This window comes from Anabrus simplex, chromosome 1 (assembly GCF_040414725.1).
Source record: "Anabrus simplex isolate iqAnaSimp1 chromosome 1, ASM4041472v1, whole genome shotgun sequence".
NCBI lineage: Eukaryota > Metazoa > Arthropoda > Insecta > Orthoptera > Tettigoniidae > Anabrus > Anabrus simplex.
Window position 1 is genome coordinate 811902254 of NC_090265.1, and position 21989 is coordinate 811924242.

Genomic DNA, 21989 nt, shown 5'->3' on the forward strand with positions numbered 1-21989 from the left:
CTCCCGAGGCTGAGTGGACCCCGTTCCAGCCCTCGTACCACTTTTCAAATTTCGTGGCAGAGCCCGAAATCGAATCCGGGCCTCCGGTGGTGGCAGCTAATCACGCTAACCACTACACCACAGAGGCGGACAACAGTTTACAATGGTCTAAACTTTGCAGTCTTTAAACATTTTACACTCTGTTTATCCTCTAGAACAGGGCCGCCCAAACATTTTTACATGCAGGGCCAGTAATTAACTTGAGCGATCGGTCGCGGACCACATGTAGAGTTCAGAATATTGTACCAAATGTACGGTAGTATTTTATGGAATGTCAAAATTACAAAAGAGGTTTTAGATAATCTACTTAAATTAATTTAGATGATGTATTAGACAAAATCGATTTTTAAAATCCAATCGCAAAAAGTACTTAGTAATAATGTTCAAACTAAAAAGAAAAGGAATGAATGCACGATATTCAATAAAAATCCACTTTTCTCAGAAAAACTGAACTTATAGCCATAGTGTTTGTTGTGGGTATCTACATGGGAGGTGAATTATACTTTGATTATAATTAAAATTAAGCCTGATGAAATATTAAATGCGAGGTGCGGCTCCACGGCTAAATGATTAGCGTGCTGGCCTTTGGTCACAGGGGTTCCGCGTTCGATTCCCGGCAGGGTCGGGAATATTAACCATCATTAAACATAATTCCGCTAACACGGGGGCTGGGTGTATGTATTGTCCTCATCATCATTCCATCCTCATCACGACGTGCAAGTCTCCTACGGGAGTCACAACAAAAGACCTTCACCTGGCGAGCCGAACATGTTCTCGGACACTGCCGACACTAAAAGGCATAGGCCACTTCATATTTTCTTTAATGTGAGGAACATACAGTACAGTGCCATTCTTTTTCGAGCGACTGTATATACAGAACAAATTTCAAGAAAATCCTTGAAATAGTTGCAGAGACATTGGTCATTTTCTGCAAAATACGTTCACTAGTGCATGAAACCCCTTGTGGAAAGCTCTAAAATTAGAAAGTGTTACGTCTAAAAAATATCCAAATTGTGTTTTCTGTTTTCTTCAACATATCAGAATATTCATTTTGCAAATGGGGTGTTTTCCCCTGAGGCAAATTCATAAGAATTACAGAATAACTATATTTTATTATTAATCCGTTTTCCATCAAGGCTGGTTTTTCCCTCGGATTCAGCGAGGGATCCCACCTCTACCACTCCAAGGGCAGTGTCCTGGAGTGTAAGACTTTTGGTCGGAGATACAACTGGGGAAGGAGGACCAGTACCTTGCCCAGGCGGCCTTACCTGCTATGCTGAACAAGGACCTTGTGGGGGATGGAATGATTGGAAGGGACAGGCAAGGAAGAGGGAAGGAAGCGGCCGTAGCCTTAAGTTAGGAACCATCCTGGCATTTGCCTGGAGAAGAAGTGGGAAACCATGGAAAACCACTTTGAGGATGGCTGTGGTGGGAATTGAAACCCCTCTACTCAGTTGACTTCTCGATATTGAGTGGACCCCGTTCCAGTCCTCGTACCACTTTCCAAATTTCGTGGCAGAGCCAGGAATCGAACACGGGCCTCCTCTCTGGGGGGGGGGGGGGCAGTGGTAGCTAATTACACTAACCACTACACCACAGAGGCGGACAGAATAACTATATACTTACATACTACTCATAATATTGTTTACTGACTGAACTCTTACTTTCCCCTGCCATGACCTTATTCTACATTTAACGAATGCATATTTGGTAATCTGTACCATTTTATTTCCTCCTACCCACAAATGATCATTTCCCCCAGTTATTGTGCCATTGTAGAGCCTCCGTGGCTCAGGCGGCAGCGCGCCGGCCTCTCACCACTGGGTTCCGTGGTTCAAATCCCGGTCACTCCTTGTGAGATTTGTCCTGGACAAGGCGATTTTTCTCCGGGTACTCTGGTTTTCCCTGTCACATTTCATTCCAACAAAACTCTCCAATATCATTTCATTTCATTTCATTTCATCTGTCATTCAATAATCATTGCTCCAGAGGAATGCGACAGGCTTCGGCAGCCGGCACAATTCCTATCCTCGCCGCTAGATGGGAGCTTTATTCATTCCATTCCTTACCCGGTCGAATGACTGGAAACAGGCTGATAATGTTCATATGTTCTTTGTTGTGCCATTAACTTAACAGCATTTTAAACTCATGATCAGACCTACCACTTTCCAATTATCCTCCCAAGCACTTTCCCCTATATATGCTAAGTACGTAGGTACCCACCATTTCTGCTCTTGACCTCCTTTCTGTTAAACGTTCCCACCCAAGTTTCTTTAGCATGATGCTAACGTTGCTAGACGTTCTGTGGTTCGCAAATGACATGTCTAGCTGCTTTCCTCTGTACCCGTCCCAATTCTTTTATTTTTTTTTAAAAATGATATGGATCCCATACTCCTGGAGCATACTCCACAAGTGTTAAGTATGCCATCTCTTTTTATGCCTCTGCTTGCACCTTGTAACATACGCATTACCATGTGCAGTGACCTAAATGACTTTTTTACCACATAGCATATATACCTTTCACAGTGAAATTTACCACCCGTAATGTGATCCCTAATTATCTACAATTATCCTCAAATTATTTTTTTTTTCAGCCATTTTGTAATCGACCACCATTCTGATTGTTCCCAAAGCTATAATTTCTTGACTATTTTTCAACATTAACTGTCTTCCCATTTTCGTAAGTCCAGATACGTATTTTATCCACATCCACTTCCAATCTTTTAACTCTTCTGAACAGCACACTTTTCTGTGTACAACTAAATCATCTGCAAAAAGTCTGATTTGTGACTTTGTTCTTGTAAATTGTTCACATAAATTTAAGAAAAGTAAAGGTGTAACTTCACCGCCTTGCGGTACACTCCTCCCCGCTTCTTGAGATTCAGATACGTGGGTTCGTGCCCCACAGTCGGCAGCCCTGAAGATGGTTTTCCGTGGTTTCCCATTTTCACACCAGGCAAATGCTGGGGCTGTACCTTAATTAAGGCCACGGCCGCTTCCTTCCAACTCCTAGGCTTTTCCCATCCCATCGTCGCCGTAAGACCTATCTGTGTCCGTGCGACGTAAAGCAAAAAAAAAAAAAAAAGATTCAGATAATGACTTCTCTACTCTTACCCTCTGCTTCCTGTACTTCAAAAAAGCTTTCACCCAGTCTACTACCCTCTTATCCAGTCCTATTTTTGTCATTTTCTTAATTAAGTATATTGTGGTTTACCCTGCCAAGTCTATTGTCATATCAATCAATCAATCAATCAATCAATCAATCAATCAATCAATCAATCAATCAATCAATCAATCAATCAATCAATCAATCAATCAATCATCTGCATTTAGAGCTATCGTTCAGGTGGCAGATTCCTTATCAATTATTTACCTACCTCTTTTTTAAACATTTTCGACGAACTTGGAAATGTATCGAACATTTCCCTTGATAATTTATTCCAGATCCGCCTCTGTGGTGTAGTGGTTAGTGTGATTAGCTGCCACTCCCGGAGGTCCGGGTTCGATTCCCGGCTCTGCCACGAAACTTGAAAAGTGGTACGAGGGCTGGAACGGGGTCCACTCAGCCTCGGAAGGTCAACTGAGTAGAGGTGGGTTCGATTCCCACCTCAGCCATCCTGGAAGTGGTTTTCCGTGGTTTCCCACTTCTCATCCAGGCAAATGCCGGGATGGTACCTAACTTAAGGCCACGGCCGCTTCCTTCTCTCTTCCTTGTCTATCCTTTCCACTCTTCCCATCCCCCCACAAGGCCCCTGTTCAGCGTAGCAGGTTAGGCCGTCTGGGCGAGGTACTGGTCATCCTCCCCAGTTGTATCCCCCGACCTAGAGTGTGGAGCTCCATGACACTGCCCTTGAGGCGGTAGAGATGGGATCCCTCACTGAGTCCGAGGGAAAAGCCAAGCCTGGAGGGTAAACAGATTAAGAAAGAAAGAAGAATTTATTCCAGTCTCATACTTTTCATCCTATAAATGAATACCATTTGTCCTTTTGAATTCCAACTTTACCTTCACATTATGATCTTTCCTACTTTTGAAAGCTCCACTCAAGCTTATTTATCTATTACCGGGCGAGTTGGCCGTGTGGTTAGGGTTGCGCAGCTGTGAACTTACATCCAGGGGATAGTGCGTTCGAATCCCACTGTCGGCACCCTTGAAGACTTTTTTTTACGTGGTTTCCCATTTTCACACCAGGCAAATGATGGGGCTGTACCTTAATTAAGGCCACGGCCGCTTCCTTCCCACTCCTAGCCCTTTCCAATCCCATCATCGCCATCGGTGCGACGTAAAGTAAATAGAAAAAAAAAATATATTAATGACATTCCACGCCAACTCTCCACTGATAGCTCGAAACATATCACATAGTCGAGAATCTCGTCTGCTTACTCCCAAGTCTTTCCAGTCCAAAGTTTGCACCATTTTAGTAACACTACTCCTTTGTCGAAAATCACACAAAACAAATCGTGCTGCTTTTGGATTTTTTCCATTTCTCGAATCAAGTATTTCTGGTGAGGATTCCATACATACTCTAACTGCGGTCTTATCAGTGACTTACACGTCTTCTCCTTTACATCCTTACTACAAACCCTAAATACCCTCATAACCATGTGAAGAGATATGTAACCTTTCTTAAAGTTCAGCTGTTAACTCTTGTTTAAAACCTCGGGCACATCCTGCTAGAAACTAACGAACTGGGCTTCGCAGGAGCAGTCTGCCCTGAAACCAAACTGTCTAGTGTTAAGCCAAGCTATATATTCTAATCATGCCCTTATAGTTTCGTCTAATATGCCATCAACAACTTTATATAAATTAATGAACGTAGGTTCTCGTGGCTCATTGTATTAACATAAAGAAATAAATGAACTGGATTAAAGCCACTATATTTATTTATTTATTTATTTATTTATTTATTTATTTATTTATTTATTTATTTATTTATTTATTTATTTAATAATAAAACCAAGCTTTCAGCCAAATTGCATTGGCCTTCATCAGGGCATGTGAAGTTTTGCCTCCGACAGTGAGCAAAGAAATTCTCCGAAGGAATGTGGAAGTCATGCCCATACTATCCACGGCCTACCCCACTAACTGGACTCAAGGATCATGGCGCTGTGCTGTGGTGGTTGGGAGGGAAGTTACTGATTCACCGCCCTCTGTCGACAGTTTGAGTGAGTCTCGCGGTGCCATGGTGGTGTTATGCATGTGTATCTGCAGTACAGGTCTCCATGTATTTGATAACGTGAAGCCGTCTTGCCTGTTGATGTTATTTGGGCGCAGCTCTATCTATGGCTTCCCTCACAAGACGAGCACAGAAGTCTTTTACAGGCGCGATGACCTTCGCCTGGTCAAAGAGGATTTCATGGTCTGTACTATAGAAATGTTCTGCTATGCCAGACTGGCTTATAGCGTTCTCCGTGGAGGATGAAAGAGCGACATTCTTTACCGGCCTGATGTGTTCTTTCACCCTGGTGCTAACAAGCCTTTTCGTCATGCCAACATAATGAGCAACCACAGCCACATGGAATTTCATATACGCCCGGTGTTTCAAGATATGATTTTTCTTTGACTGGTCGAATCAGGGATTTGAGCTTCCGGTCTGCGGTGAAAACTGGAATTATATTGTACTTCTTAAGAATGCGCCCTATTCTGTCAGTTATACCTGCCACGTAAGGAAGGAATACTTTTTTCTTTTTGCTGTAGTCCTGGTTGCTACTATCCAAGTTAGGCTCCTTGATCTTCACAGTTCGTGTTATGTTACGTAAGAAACCCTTTTATTTCACTCTTCTGATAACCCAGTCGGGATTGAAACGTTATACACATCTGGCACGTCACGCGGATGGACTTCCTGCAGTTGTACTTTACTTATTTTGAAAGAATACCAGCAGGTCGCCGTTTGACCTGGGCAATGGCGTTCAATAGAGCATTTCTAAACATTTCTAAACACAAACTAAACATAAAAAGAAGACGAATGATGGGCATGACAATTACAATTGGCTTCAACGGAGTCAAATGCCGAATCTCGTCAATGTTAAAGTAGCTGAATAAATGATTTTTTTTTCTCAGTAGCCATTGAATGTAGAAAGATGACTTTTAATATGATGTTAACTCATGTCTTTTGCATACACTGATATAGAACAGCTTTATGGTATGTGCTACGAAAAAAGTGATGGCTTTTTTTAAAAATCCCCAATTTTAATTTTTTTCTGCAGATATTTGATTATAAAAGATAATCTATTCAAGAAATGTCAACCAAAGTAGATCGATACTACCACAACAGTATCATAAACATTTGGTAAACATTTAACGGAAATGCACGCAGTAGTTTCTGAGAATAGGGAGCATTTGTTTCGAAAAAAGTTATTTTGAGTAAATTGGATTTAAAAGTAAAAGTTTCGTCAAAGCTCACCTACTGCAGAATAGAAGCCAAGGTAAGTAGACTATTATAAAATAGAAGCTTTAATCCTCCGCCAAAATAACACTGCATCTTGTGATTGCAGCTCGAGCAGGGTGGCCAACTAATAAAACAGATGTTTCTCTTCAAAACACGCCAAACAACAGCCTTCTAGAGTGAATAATCCCTGAGATATGTGTAAATCAGTGATACATTGCACAAAACGTGTCTTGAAATAGAAGTGCACCAATATATTAAATAAATGATTTAAAATAGTAAATATTCGATCATTTGAGTGAAACAAACGCCACATTAAACAGAATGGTTCACACGTTAATAAAATGTAAAAAAAAAGAAAATATCAAAATTTGCCGATTTGGACCTTCACGACTTCCCTTACGTTGCACCGACACAGATAGGTCTTATGGCGATGGGATAGGAAAGGGCTACGAGTGGGAAGGAAAACATCTTCAGGGCTGCCAACAGTGGGGTTCGAACCCACTATCTCCCGAATGCAAGCTCATAGCTGCGCTCCCCTAGCCGCACGGCCAACTCGCTTGGTAGATGAGCATGATAATAGCTACTTGAGGGAGGGACTTGCATATTCTCCTTCAAGAGATCGAGGAGTGTCGTTTTCAGCTGTGTTGTTCCAAACAACGCTGCATTGTTATGCGTGACACCGGACTCCTGAGTTGGCGGTCATTGTGCCCATTGATAGTTGGGGTCTGTCACGTGAGAAGAGACAATGGAAAGTCGTGGCGCGCTCTGTTCAAACGTGCTCAGCCTTATATGGCACTACTTCACCGTACTGACACGACTTGCCTTTTCATTAAATACAATATTCTTTCTCGGAAATGAGCCTCTGTCACAGCACGAGAAGTTTGGCTGGTCACAGATCTCGACCCCAAGTCACAACGGGTATTATTATAATGGTTTGAATTTTAGGCAGAGAAGACTGAACATATATTTTCACTCCTCTAGCTTAAAATGTTGTTGTTGTTCGGTAGAAGTAAAATTAGGAAGGTAAAATAACTTGTAATTGTCGCAGTAAAATACTTTCTTTCTTTCTTTCTTTCTTTCTTAATCCGTATACCCCTCTGGGATTGGTTTTCCCTCGGACTCAGCGAGGGATCCCATCTTTACCGCCTCAAAGGCAGTGTTCTGGAGCGTGAGACTTTGGGTCAGAGGATAAAACTGAGGAGAAGGGCCAGTACATCGCTTGTAGTTAAATCAATCATTTAAGAATGGGCACATGTCCTGAAATGTAACTTTTCAGGAGGAACACAAAAGCTGATTTAAAAACCTGTCTTGCTATTTAGGCTATTTTAAATGTTTATGCTTTGACAGGTAGAGATTATGGTTGTGGCTAGGTAACTTGATAAAATATGGAGTAAAGATCCAGGACTTTATGTAAATTGGCAGATAAAATGGAATGGATATCTGCCCTTTCTATAATGATGGCTGAATGTATAATGTGTACTTACTATGAGATAAGTCCGGCCCCATGGCTAAATTGTTAGCGTGCTGGCCTTTGGTCACAGGGGTCCCAGATTCGATTCCCGGCAGAGCCTGGAATTTTAAGCATAATTGGTTAATTTCACTGGCACGGGGGCTGGGTGTATGTGTTGTCTTCATTATCATTTCATCCTCATCACGACGCGCAGGTCGCCTACGGGAGTCAAATCAAAAGACCTGCATCTGGCGAGCCGAACTGGTCCTAGGACACTCCCGGCACCAAAAGCCATACGCCATTTCATTTCACTATGAGAGAAAAACAGTTTTTGAGAAAAACTCACACCGTTATCCACTTAAGTTCAACACACCGTGTTGTTCTACAGCAATGATCATTTCGATAACGACAAACACAAACCCAACCCCATGATGCAACACCCCCGAAGGGCCATGGCCTACCAAGCGACCGCTGTTCAGCCCGAAGGCCTGCAGATGATGAGGTGCCGTGTGGTCAGCACGACGAATCCTCTCGTCCGTTATTCTTGGCTTCCTAGACCGCGGCCGCCACCTCACCGTTAGATAGCTCCTCAATTGTAATCACGCAGGCTGAGTGGACCTCGAACCAGCCCTGAGATCAAGGTAAAATCCCTGACCTGGCCGGGAGTCGAACCTGGGACCTCCGAGTAAGAGGCAGGCGCGCTACCCCTATACCGCGTGGCCGGCATTTGAATAAGGACAGTCAATCAAAATCAACGTCAGTCACACAAACAGCTGGCCACGCAAGCATTTCGTTGAAAAATTATTTGTACTCCCCTGAAATGTACACTTCTAGACACTTTAGGACATTCCTCAATAGAAATTGGTTCTTCGCGGGCTTACTCGTTTGGAAACTGGGCATTGCTGAAAACGGAAGGTGCAGACCACTTATGAAAAACTGTTTTGTCCGTACGGTTCCTGGATCATTGGCAGAGTAAACTAACTGCATGAATGATGCTGGCTGGAAATGGATGTTAAAGTTGCTAGGCACTCCCCTTCCTCGAGATTCATCTCCTCTTATAAAACTTCACCTACCATGCAGTGTTCAGAATATCACTAGGCTCAATCAGAATGCTAGTTGCTTTACGTCGCACCGATACAGATAGGTCTTACGGCGACGAAGGGACAGGAATGACAAGGAAGCGGCCGTGGTGGTAATTAAGGTACAGTCCCGGCATTTGCCTGGTGTGAAAATGGGAAACCACTGAAAACCATCTTCAGGGCTGCCGACAGTGGGATTCGAACCCACTATCTTCCGATTACTGGATACTGGCCGCACTTAAGCGACTGCAGCTATCGAGCTCCGCCAATCAGAATGATGGCGAACTTGTTGTAATGGCATTTAGGAGCCCGTAACCTTGCCTTATGTCCTTTAAGCAAAGAAGTATTTTTCCAGCGATAAGCATTCTTTCTTAAATGAATTCCAAACCATAGGCAATTAAACTTTAGATATTAGCACGGTACTGGTTGGATAAGTGCCGTTTCTTCTGAGGAAAGGTGCCCCAAAACGAGTACAATGTTAAACTGCAATTTTAAAAAATCGACAACTTGGATATGTTGAACTGATTAAATTACTGATATTGTACAGTACCTGGCGAGTTGGCCGTGCGGTTAGGGGCACACAGGTGTGAGCTTGCATCCGGGAGATAGTGTGTTATGTAAAATAATGTTCGAACCCCACTGTCGGCAGCCCTGAAGATGGTTTCCCGTGGTTTCCCATTTCCACACCAGGCAAATGCTGGGGCTGTTCCTTAACTGAGGCCACGGGCTACGGCCGCTTCCTTCCCACTTCTAGGCCTTTCCTGTCCCATCCTTGCCATAAGACCTATCTGTGTCGGTGAGACGTAAAGCAAATTGCAAGAAATACATAAAAAAATATACAGTATAGAGGGATATATCAGTTACATAAAGCAAAGCAAGGCGAGAATGTAAGCTTTTGGTTTTGCTCTTCAGGATATATGTACGAAGGGCGTACTATATTGTTTTACACTTTATTTTTTTCCACACAAATGAAGCACATTATCAGTTGTTACTTCCACCTTCTCAACATAATCTCCTTGTAACTGTATGTACTTTTGCCATCGATGTGTCAGTCTTTCCAGACCTTCCTGAAACCATTCTTTCAGAGTGCTACGTACCCATGCCTTGACAGCTGTGTCCAGTTCTGCAAAATCCGAAAAAAACGGCGACCACGCAGAGGTTTCTTCATGTTCCCGAACAGGTGATAATCGCTGTTCGACATTTCTTTGGCGGTGGACTTCCCCTATGCTTCCATTGCATCGACTGTTGTTTCGTTTGTGGCTCATGGTAATGGAGCCATGTCTCATCACCAATCACAAGCCTAGCCATGAAGTTGGCTGGATCTTGATCATGGCGTTGCAAAAGTTCTCTGCACACATCCACACACCTCTGCTTTTTGTCTGCAGACAAGAGTCTAGGCACCCACGTGGATGACACCTTTCCCAACTGTAAGTGGTCGTGCACGATCTGCTGCAAGGTGTTTCGGCTAATTTCCGTGGCTGCCTCCACTTCCGTAAATGTGATGCATTTGTTTCCTTGCATGGCCTGTTCGACCTGAGTAATGTTGGCTGGTGTTGACACTGTCACATTCCTTCCAGAACTGGTTCCCTTGTCCACCGAAGTGCGTCCTGTTTTCCAACCTTCCGCCAAATAGCTTAATATTAATATTAAGCTATTTGCTTCCACCCAGTTGTAAACTGTTTTCCGTGACGGCGCATGTTCTCCAGACTGCCACTAAGCGCCGATGAATTTCTGCAGTGGTCACGCCTTCTTTCCATAGGAACCAAGTCGTATAGCGCTGTCCCTGACGGTTGCTTTCCATGTTTTCTGCTCCTATTATAGCTAAGGAATTTGGACATGAAAAAATAATGTTAATATTATGGTGATCTAAAGTAGGTTATGAGGTAACGAAGAGAGACCCCTGAATACTAAAACGCAAACTTAAAACGATCCATAAAATTGGACTATCTCAGTGATAGTGTGACAGGCTAGTAACCAGAAGTCGGGAGGTGCCGTGGGTTCAAATCCCACCGACCGTTTGTTCTTGAAATGATTTCTGTAGTTTTCCATTTCACGTAAATGCCGGAACATTATAAGGCTGAAATAGCCACATGAATAATACCAATACTACTACTACTACTACTACTACTACTAATAATAATAATAATAATAATAATATTAATAATATAATTTCCTGTTGTTGCTATTATCATATAATTGTTAACAGAATGAATGTTCAAATTACCCAATTGTATCCTACCAATAGGCTGTACAGTTTGTAATGTAAACCATTTCGAAAAGTGAAAATAATAATGTATTCTTACTGAATAAAGAGACAACTGAATTATTATTAACTATTCATAATTAGTATAATTATTGGCTCCTCCGTGGCCCAGACGGTAGCTTCTGACTATTCTTTTCACCGTAGTAACATAGATTCCTGTCGCTTCCGATGCTAAATTATTTAAATTTTTTACCAGTAATAACATGCCTTTGCTGGCAGGACCTAGTGTTTACAGTGCACTATGTCTTCTGGTATGGGCTAGAGCAATTTTGTTACTTTCATTGATCTGTCTCTGTCTTATCCTTGGCTTTGACAATATGAAAGTGACTGAGGTATATACATATATATATTTACAAGTTGCTTTACGTCGCACCGGCATAGATAGGTCTTACGGCGACGATGTCTGAGGTATGAGCGATGCTAGTAATGCCATTCCTTGTGCAGCCAGTCCCTGCTATGAATGGTACGAAAATGTTGCTCATAGGGTCGGTCGGTGCTTGCATTTCAGTGGGCTTGGCAGACTGATATGTATTAGCAACTTCTGGCTTGGGAAGCAAAACAACGGGAAACTACCTCACTCCTCATTTCCCTCGTACGCCTCTTTAGTGACACCTAGGCCATCTATGACAGCTAATGGTGAACCTGTTGAGGATCAAACCAGCCTTCGGGCTGAAGACTGAACATACATACCAGTAATAACACCGCCATTACCTATAACACCTCTTAAGAAATTTTTAAGGTTCCTCACCAATATCACGGTTTGTTTTCGTAATTTAACACCTCCGCCAATCACATTTTTGTCACTTTTAGTTGGAATTCTTGGTGAGGAAGGAGAAGAAGAAGAAGGTCCAGACAGCTGATTTAATTCTGCTTCGTTACACTGTGAATCTGGATTTACCCGCGGCCGGAAGAATACAGACATATTACTGCTCTTGCGCTAAACGGATAAGTGTGTGGCGAGGTCGTCATGTTTTGTCCCCAACTATACCTGACAGTGTTGTTATGAAATGGCTATGACAAGCTCAAGTGCATTCACTGGCCCCTGTGCGTGTGCTGCTACCAAACGGTGGAACAAGACACTAGTTACACGTCACCACCTTCAAAAGTGAAATGTGAACCATACCCGGACGTACAAAAAATAAAGTGTAAAACAATATAGTACGCCTCTCGTATGTTGAGTCCTCAGTCAAAGCTAATTGGATCCCCTGCAGTTCCACCATACAAAGTCAAGCGCACTGAAGTGGCGTACTAAGGAAGTGGGAGCGATGTAGTTTTCCAGTAATTTTCTCATTGAGCTACCTGCCTGTCAGTTTCGATATTCCGTTTTTACGAGAAGGCAGAAAAACGGATCCCTGTTGGGCAATCTATGACTGAGTTTTAATTAATTGCGTACCTGTCTGACAAACCCATTGAAATGCATACAGATATCGACCCAATGACGCACACTTTCACATACTTCATCACAGGATTGGCTGCAGAAGAAATGACGTTGTTGTACTATCATTTCTCATAGCTCTGCTAGATGTATATCGTCAAGGCCAAGGACGAGACTAATAATAATAATAATAATAATAATAATAATAATAATAATAATAATAATAATAATACTCGTATAGTCTCAGTTACCGTGTGCAGAAATTTTAATTTGATGCCATCTGGCTGTCTTGCTCATCAATTTCTACGTCTACTACAGTGAAACCCCTCTAAATTTGACACCTACGGTCCGTTAAAAACGTGTCCAATGTAGTGGAGTGTCCAATCTAAGGGGCTGTCTGGCCGAGAAGGTAAAGGCGTACTCGGTTCGTCCGGAAGAACGCGGGTTCGAATCCCTGTCAGGAAGTCGTAAAATTTAAGAAATGAGATTTCCACTTCCGGAGGTGCATATGACCCTGAGGTTCACTCAGCCACCAAAATTGCTATTTGCTTTACGTCGCACCGATATGTCTTACGGCGACGATGAGATAGGAAAGGCCTAGGAATTGGAAGGAAGCGGCCGTGGCCTTAATTAAGGTACAGCCCCGACATTTGCCTGGTGTGAAAATGGGAAACCACGGAAAACCATCTTCAGGACTGCCGACAGTGGGGCTCGAACCCATTATCTCCCGATTACTGGATACTGGCCGCACTTAAGCGACTGCAGCTATCGAGCTCGGTCCACACCAAAAATGAGTACCAGGTTAATTCCTGGGGGCAAAGGCGGCCGGGCGTAGAGCTAACCACTCTACCTCATCAAGTGCCGAGGTTACGGATAGTAGAAGCCTTTACCTTCCACCACTCCCAGGGCCTTCATGGCCTGTACGGAGAAGACTTTGCTTTGCTTTGCTTTTCTTTGCTTACACTGATAGTGAAGGAAAGGAAAAACTCTGAGCTAGTGTGTAATTTATATCTTCTTCTTCTTTTCTTCTTCTTAATCTGTTTACCCTCCAGAGTTGGCTTTTCCCTCGGACTCAGCGAAGGATCCCACCTCTACCGCCTCAAGGGCAGTGTCCTGGAGCGTGAAACATACAACTGGGCAGAATGACCAGTACCTTGCCTAGGCAGCCTCACCTGCTATGCTGAACAGGGGCCTTGTGGGGGGATGGGAAGACTGGAAAGGATAGACAAGGGAGAGGGAAGGAAGCGGCCGTGGCCTTAAATTAGGTACCATCCCGGTATTTGCCTGGAGGAGAAGGCGGGAATCGAACCCACCTCTACTCATTTGACCTCCCGAGGCTGAGTGGACCTCGTTGCAGCCCTCCCACTACTTTTTTCAAATTTCGCGGCAGAGCCGGGAATCGAACCCGGACCTCTGGGGGTGGCAGTTAATCACACTAACCACTACACCACAGAGGCGGACGTGTAATGTATATACATAATAAAAACCGTGTTTCTTTGAACTTATATACAATACAGTACGCTGAATTTCATGCCTACTAAAACTACCGGTAATAAAATGCACTACAGTGTTGTCTTATGTTTTATTTTACATATTGTACTGTACAGTATTTGCCTGCTGTCATTTCTTGATGGATGCGGTACTTTTGCATCCATCACTTGGCACAGACCAGAATAAAGTGTAGCTTTCACCGAAGTCTCAGTCTCATCCATAGCTGTGACTATATGAAAGCTGCTGGGGTATGGGTGGTGCTAAGTAATGACATTCGGAGCACTAGTGCGTTTGAGTGTTATGCAAGGTGTTGCTCATAGGGTTAGTCGTGCTGCAGTTGCACTTTCTGGCCCAGTGGGGAAAGTAATGGCAAACTACCTCACTCCTCATCTTGCCTAGTACGCCTCATTTTGGTGCTCCCATTGGTTTTTGCGGTTTCCGTATAATCGCATAACCATTGGTGGTGCTATTTGAGGATCCAACCAGCCTCTGAGCTGATGACCCAACAGACAGACAGACTGTACATTACTCACCCTTTACCGCCTATAGCGAAAAATCATTCATAGGACTGTTTTATTTTTTATTTTTCAATTCTAATTCTGATTCTGATGCAATTTTTCCTGTGTAATCCAAATACAGTTTTAATCATTTTTGGGTGGTTATACACAAACGAATAACGTTCCAACTCATTAATACATTGTACATCTTTTTGTAGAGTAGATGGCTCCTTGGGGACTGAAACGGTTTCTTCTTCTTTTTCTGAAATAACTTTTTGTAACAATCCACTAATGGTTCCAGGAATACCATCGTGGACTTCCAACAAATGATCGAAATCAGTAAAAACGCCAATGTTTCATAATTCACTGCGAAAGACTTCCGAGAGACATCTCAATTCCTCAGTTAACACAGTTCACAATAGTTTATTTAGACACGTCCATCCGAGGGCCATGGATCCAGCAAATTGCGTCGAGGACCGTCACACTCCGTCTAAATTCGATTGCAATGTTACATTTATCAGACCAATTACAGGAAGACTCCCTCTCTTAACATTTCTTAATGCTCTTGGACAGGCAGCATTTCCAATGTGTGTGTTGGGTATTGAGCCCGAAGGCTGGTTTGATCCTCCACAGCTCCGCCAAAGGGTATCATAGATAGCCTAGGCGTCACTGAAGAGGCATACTAGGGAAATGAGGAGTGAGGTAGTTTCCCGTTGCTTTCCTCATTGAGCCAGACGTTGCTATTGCATATCAGTCTGCCAAACCCACTGAAATGCATTCACCAACCGATCCTATGGGCGATATTTTCACAATCATAACAGGGACTGGCTGCATAAGGAATGGTATTACTAGCATCGCTCATACCTCAGTCACTTTCATATTGTCAAAGCCAAGGAAGAGACTGAGACAGATCAATGAAAGCAACAAATTGCTCTAGCCCATACCGAAGACATAGCGCACTGTAAACACTACATCTTGCCAGCAAGGGCTCCATTTCCAACGGCAATATTAAAATTGCTGCACTAAACCATTACAAAACAGCAAAACAAAATCGTTTTGAACATGGCCAAACTGTCATTTAATGGCTGTCCAATGTCCGGAGTTGAGGGGTGTCCAATGTACGGAAGATATTTAACATGAAAATATATAGGGAATTACAGGTGTCCAAAGTGAGGGGTTTCACTGTAGATCGTAGACGGTAAAACGAAACTCTCTTAGGCATCTGTGGCTGAACTTTAGTGAATTTTGTCGGATGGACACCATCTGTGCCCACCTCTGTGGCGTAGTGGTTAGTGTGATTAGCTGCCACCGCCAAAGGCCCGGGTTCGATTCCCCGCTGTGCCACAAAACTTGAAAAGTGGTACGAGGGCTGGAACGGGGTCCACTCAGCCTCGGGAGGTCAGCTGAGTAGAGGTGGGTTCGACTCCCACCTCAGCCATCCTGGAAGTTGTTTTTCCATGGTTTCCCACTTCTCCTCCAGGCAAATGCCGGGATGCTACCTAACTTAAGGCCTTGACCGCTTCCTTCCCTCTTCCTTGTCTATCCCTCCCAATCTTCCCATGCCTCCGCAAGGCCCCTGTTCAGCATAGCAGGTGAGGCCGCCTGGGTGAGGTAGTGGTCATCCTCCCCAGTTGTATCCAGATCCAGAGTCTGAAGCTCCAGTACACTGCCCTTGAGGTGGTATCCCTCGCTGAGTCCGAGGGAAAAACCGACCCTGGAAGGTAAACAGATAAAGAAGAAGAAGAACACCATATGTGCCACCAAGAAGTCGACATCGTACGACATGTAGTGTCGAATGTACTTTTTTCCGCCCTTCAAAAATTCTACTAACTCTGCCAGGTTTGACCCGCTATCTGGGGACCTTGAGACCCGACACTCTTACCAGTGATCCACAGAGGGAGCTAGGACGACACTAAGACATGGAAGTTGCTTAAAGTGAATACGGTAATTCTTCTTTTGGTGTCGTCTCCTCCCAAGACGTTGGTGACTACTGTATTTTCCTATTCCATGTTTTCCGTATCACAGTTGGATAACGAACCACTGTCGGAGGTTCACCTCACGTCCTTGTTTCCTTTCTGTGTTGCGTTCTATGATCAGACTTTGTCATTTCTGAAGATATCACCGAAATAATGCCGAACGAGTTGGCCGTGGGATTAGGGTCGCGCAGCTTTGAAATTGTATTTGGGAAATAGTGGACTCGAATCGCACCACAGCCCTGAAGATGGTTTTCCGTGTTTTCCCATTGTAACACAAGGCTATACCTTAAGTGCGGCCACGGCCGCCACCTTCCCATTCCTAGCCCTTTCCTATCTTTCCGTCGCCGAAAACCTTCGATGTGTTAGTGCGACGTTAAACAAGTAGAAAAAATAACAAAAAAGTCCGCCACTGTGGTTTAGTGGTTACTGTGATTAGCTGGCACCCCCGGAGATCGGGGGTTCGATTCCCGGCCCTGCCAAGAAATTTGAAAAGTGGCACGAGGCCTGGAACGGGGTCTACTCAGCCTTGGGAGGTCAACTGAGTAGAGGGGGGTGGGGGAGGGGCTCGGCTACGGCCGCTTCCTTCCTTATTCCTTGTCTATCCCATCCAATCTTCCCATCCTCCCACAAGGCACCTGTTCAGCCACCTGGATGAGGTACTGGTCCTTTTCCCAGTTGTATCCTCCGACCCAAGTCTCACGCTCCAGGACACTGCCCTTGAGGTGGTATAGGTGGGATCGCTCGCTGAGTCCGAGGGTAAAACCAATCCTTGTGGTAAACGGATTACTAAGAGGTAGAAGAAGAAGAAAATAAACCGAAACATTCTGCTTTCCCGCGTTTTGGGAGGTTTTTCACGCGATTTCCCGGTATATTGGAGACTCCTTCGTTGGTGACGTGGTCTGCCCATAGGGTTAACATTCTGCGATATCTCCTCACTTAAAAAGACAGCGTACCGAGCTCGATAGCTGCAGTCGCTTAAGTGCGGCCAGTATCCAGTATTCGGGAGATAGTATGTTCGAACCCCACTGTCGGCAGCCCTGAAGATGGCTTTCCGTGGTTTCCCATTTTCACACCAGGCAAATGCTGGGGCTGTACCTTAAGTAAGGCCACGGCCGCTTCCTTCCGACTCGCAGCCCTTCCCTGTCCCACCGTCGCCATAAGACCTATCTGTGTCGGTGCGACGTAAAGCAACTAACAAAAAAAAAAAAAAAAAAAAAAAAAGACCGCAGTCGGTTCACCAATAAAGCCTTTCCTTCGACACCGTAAAATAGTACCGATAACACATATCCCTTCACGACACACCAACAAGTTTCGAATGGTAGGTCACGGTTGCTCACAAAATGTTTTAATTTCAGAAGCACACTTCTTCTAATGTTGATTCTGGTTTTGATTTTTACACTGCTGTTTGTAGAAAGTGAAACACCAAGACTGAGAGCTGTGATCACAATGCAATTTATTCCACATATTAAGGACATGACAAGGCACAAATGATTACAATTACAGAACTGTACATGCACGGTGACCGTGGAAATTCAGTACGTCGTAGCGCCACCACACGCTGCAATCAGAGCCGCTAGACGTCGTGGCATGGAATCAAAGAGTGCATGAATATGCTGTTGGGGAACACTCTGCCACGCGGTTTGTAGGCGCGTCCATAAATCATCAACAGTGGCTGCAGGAGGACCTGAACGAACAAGGTGCTGACCGACCATATCCCAGACATGTACAATGGGTGACATATCCGGCGAACGGGCAGGCCAGGGAAGCAGTGGTATCCGTCGTTCTTCGAAGAAGGCTTGCACATTCCTTGTCGCATGTGGCCGGGCATTGTCCTGCCGGAATATGGCGTCTGAAACGGCCTGCAGGAGGGGCAGTGCCTCAGGCTGTAAAACCTCCCTGATGTAGCGGCAGCTGTTCAGATTGCCCTCAAGACGTCGGAGGAGAGATCGCATGTTATAGGCAATTGCGCCCCAAACATCACACTTGGCGTTTGTCCGCTATGCCTCTTAACAATACAGTCTGCCCAATGGCGTTCACCACGGCAGCGTCTAACGCATATGCGGCCATCACTGTAGGACAAGTTGAAGCGGGACTCGTCCGAAAACACTACATTTTGCCACTCAGCACGCCAGTGTCGGTGTTCAGATGCTCATTGCAGTCTACGGCGTTAGTGGTTGCTGGTCAATGGAAAGCGGCGCAATGGCATGTGTGCTACCAGTCCAGCCCTCGGAAGATGGCGTCGAACCGTCGATGCAGACATCCCCATACCCGTTGCAGTGCTCCAACGTCGAGCCAACACCGTGGACGAAGCTGTTCTGTCCGTTACGGCCAAGCGGACAAGATAGCGGTCATTTCGCGCTGTGGTCACATTGTGTCGTCCAGTACCCTGTCGGCGCTGTGTACGGCCTTCTTCTCTCCACTGGTTCCACATACGCCTCACTGTTGAAGCAACGTACCCTGTCGGAGCCGCAATGTCACGGAACGATAACCCATCTCCCGAAGCCCTATCATTCTGCCCCGTTCGAACGCACTCACATGCTGATATTTTCTCCTGTGATGTCGGCGAGGCATAGTGGCACTTAGGTACACGTTTCCACTTCGTATGACAGCTCCGCACTGACTGAGCATTGCGTAACCCTGCCCTGACCAGTCACACACAGAAGGGCACTGCTGGGCCTACGTTCATGCCATCTCTCTGCAATTTAAAACACTTATTATGGTTCCACTGTTCTACATGTCCTCTGATTTTGGCATGTTTCAGATCATGGCTTCTGAGTGTTTCACTTTCTACAAACAGCAGTGTATATCTGGATCCTATTTAGCCAGCATCCTAGATACTTGACATAAGACACTATTTCAATGGTGTCAATGTCAGCAGGAGTTGATAAAGTTACAGCTGACATGATTAAAGTTGCTGGTCCACCAGGAATATAGTGGCTGTATAGAGTTCTCAGAACAATATGGAAGAATGACGAAATACCTGAAGATTGGACAAAAGGGATGATAGTTCCTATCTTTAAGAAAGGAAGTAGAAGGAAAAGTGAAAATTACAGAGGCATTACCCTCCTATCACATGACCTTAAAATTATGGAGAAGATCATTGAAGCCAGAGTAAGGGATATACTAGAGCCTATCTTAGAAGAGGAACAACATGGCTTTAGTGCTGGAAGAAGCACAACAGATCTGATATTTGCTTTGAGGATGTTGGCAGAGAAACACTGGGAAAGAGGAAAAGACCTAATTATTGTGTTTATGGGCCTTGAAAAGGCGTATGATAATGTTCGTAGATCAACTATCTGGAAAAGTCTTAGAAAACTTGGTGTACTGGAGTACCTTATTAGGAAAATCCAAATTATATACACTAATTGCAAAAGCTGTGTCAGTATTGGAGATGGTCACTCTGAATGGTTCAATACAACCAAAGGAGTACAACAAGGAAGTGCCTTATCACCTCTTCTATTCACAGCAGTTATGGATACCATTTTAAAGGAACTAAAAGGGTAATAATTTTCTTCTGGTGTTTGCAGACCATGTGGCAATATGGGGTGAAACGGAGGAGGGAGTGCAAAATAATCTGAATGCATGGTGTAAGAAGTTTGATGATTATGGAATGAAATTGAACCCATCACAAACAGTAGCATTGAAAATCAGCAGACATAATACAGAATGAAACATAAAACTACAGGACCACCAAATTGAAGTAGTACACCAATTCAGATATTTAGGGGAAGTGTAATGGTTAGTAATAATAGAGCTGAGATAGAAATAACAAACAGAGTAACCAAAGTCTCTAACTTTTACATTATCGTTCGATACCTACTATGGGATGAGAAGGTCCCACAAAGAACAAAAATGATCCTGTACAAGTCATATTTCATTTCCACCCTCACACATTCTCTGGAAACCTGCACACTAACGTCAAAGGATTGTAGTAGGATTCAAGCCTGTGAAATGAAAGTTCGCAGAACTGTCCTCCAAAAGACACGACTTGATCACGTGAAAAATTATGAGATCGATCTAACCTAGGTCAAAATGAATCGATGGCGAAAAGACTTCGGTCATCTAGACTTAAATGGTTTGGGCGTGTTAAACGAATGAATAGCACAAGGTTACCATGTGCTTATTTGGAACAGAGAATCACAGGTAGAAGACCAGCTGGAAGACCAAGAAGAAGATGGATGGCTAGTTGCTTTACGTCGCACCGACACAGATAGGTCTTTTGGCGACGATGGGACGGGAAAGGGCTAGGAGTGGGAAGGAAGCGGCCGTGGCCTTAATTAAGGTACAGCCCCAGCATTTTGCCTGGTGTGAAAATGGGAAACCACGGAAAACCATTTTCAGGGCTGCCGACAGTGGGGTTCGAACCTACTATCTCCCGAATACTGGATACTGGCCGTACTTAAGCGACTTCAGCTATCGAGCTCGGTGAAGAGGGATGGACAACTGAGGAAAGACGTGGAGAGAAGATGATGGAATTGGAAATCTGTCATGGACAACAAAATCTTTTTGAATAGGCAACTTTGGAAGACGCTCGTTTTCAAACACCCTACCCGGCTCGCTGGAACGGCAAACCGACGATAATGATCAATGGCGTTTCCAGCCCGCTTGGTATCCGTGATCATTGAGGCGTCACATCTATATGGTCTGCCGGGCTGAAAGGCTCAGGTGGTTCACGCGCTGGCCTTCGGACCCTAACTTGGCAGGTTCGATCCTGGCTCAGTCTGGTTGTATTTGAATATGCTCAAATACGTCAGACTCGTTTCAGTAGATTTACTGGCACGTAAATGAACTCCTGCGGGAAAAATTACGGCACCTCGGCGTCTCCGAAAACCGTAAAAAGTAGTTAGCATTACGTAAGAACAATATCCTATATGGTGTCCGATTCAAACCCTCTTAGTGAAAGAATGTTCGCCGGCAGGGTAGGAGAGGTAGTGGTAGGCCTATACAATTTCTAATCACTACTGTAGATTGCAGGTCAAAAGCCTGGATTAAATTCCAAATCTTTCCGCAGTGTTCATTTCATATGAAGTGAAGGCATATGACGCTGTTGACAGTAATTCGTCTGTTGTATAGTGACGTTGAGCCTTGTATTCGTCAGGAGTACGTTATGTGCCGACAGCGGGTTTCACCCTCTACCTATCTCATTATCATTATCACCACCACCACCACCGAACGCACAGGTATCCCATGGGCGTCAAATGGAAAGACCTGCCCCAGGCGAGCCGGAGCATGTCCTCGGACACTCCCGCCACTAAAAACTTCACGCGAAATAAACATGGTATTTCCGTCGAGGGTGACAACGTAGGGGATTTTCTGTTCACTGAACACCTAGAATTTTGTTTTCTGAACACTTATTGTGCAGCCTCCGTGGCTCAGGCGGCAACGCGCCGGTCTCTCACCGCTAGCTTTCGTGGTGAAATTCCGATTCCGGTG

The 21989-nt window shown here is 44.4% G+C and overlaps 1 protein-coding gene across 1 annotated transcript in view; it reads left to right on the forward strand.

The window, feature by feature from the left end:
* dgo (ankyrin repeat domain containing protein 6 diego) overlaps positions 1-21989 on the forward strand; it is a 348810-nt gene that overhangs the window by 291042 nt on the left and 35779 nt on the right. The gene's annotated exons all lie outside the window — the stretch shown is intronic.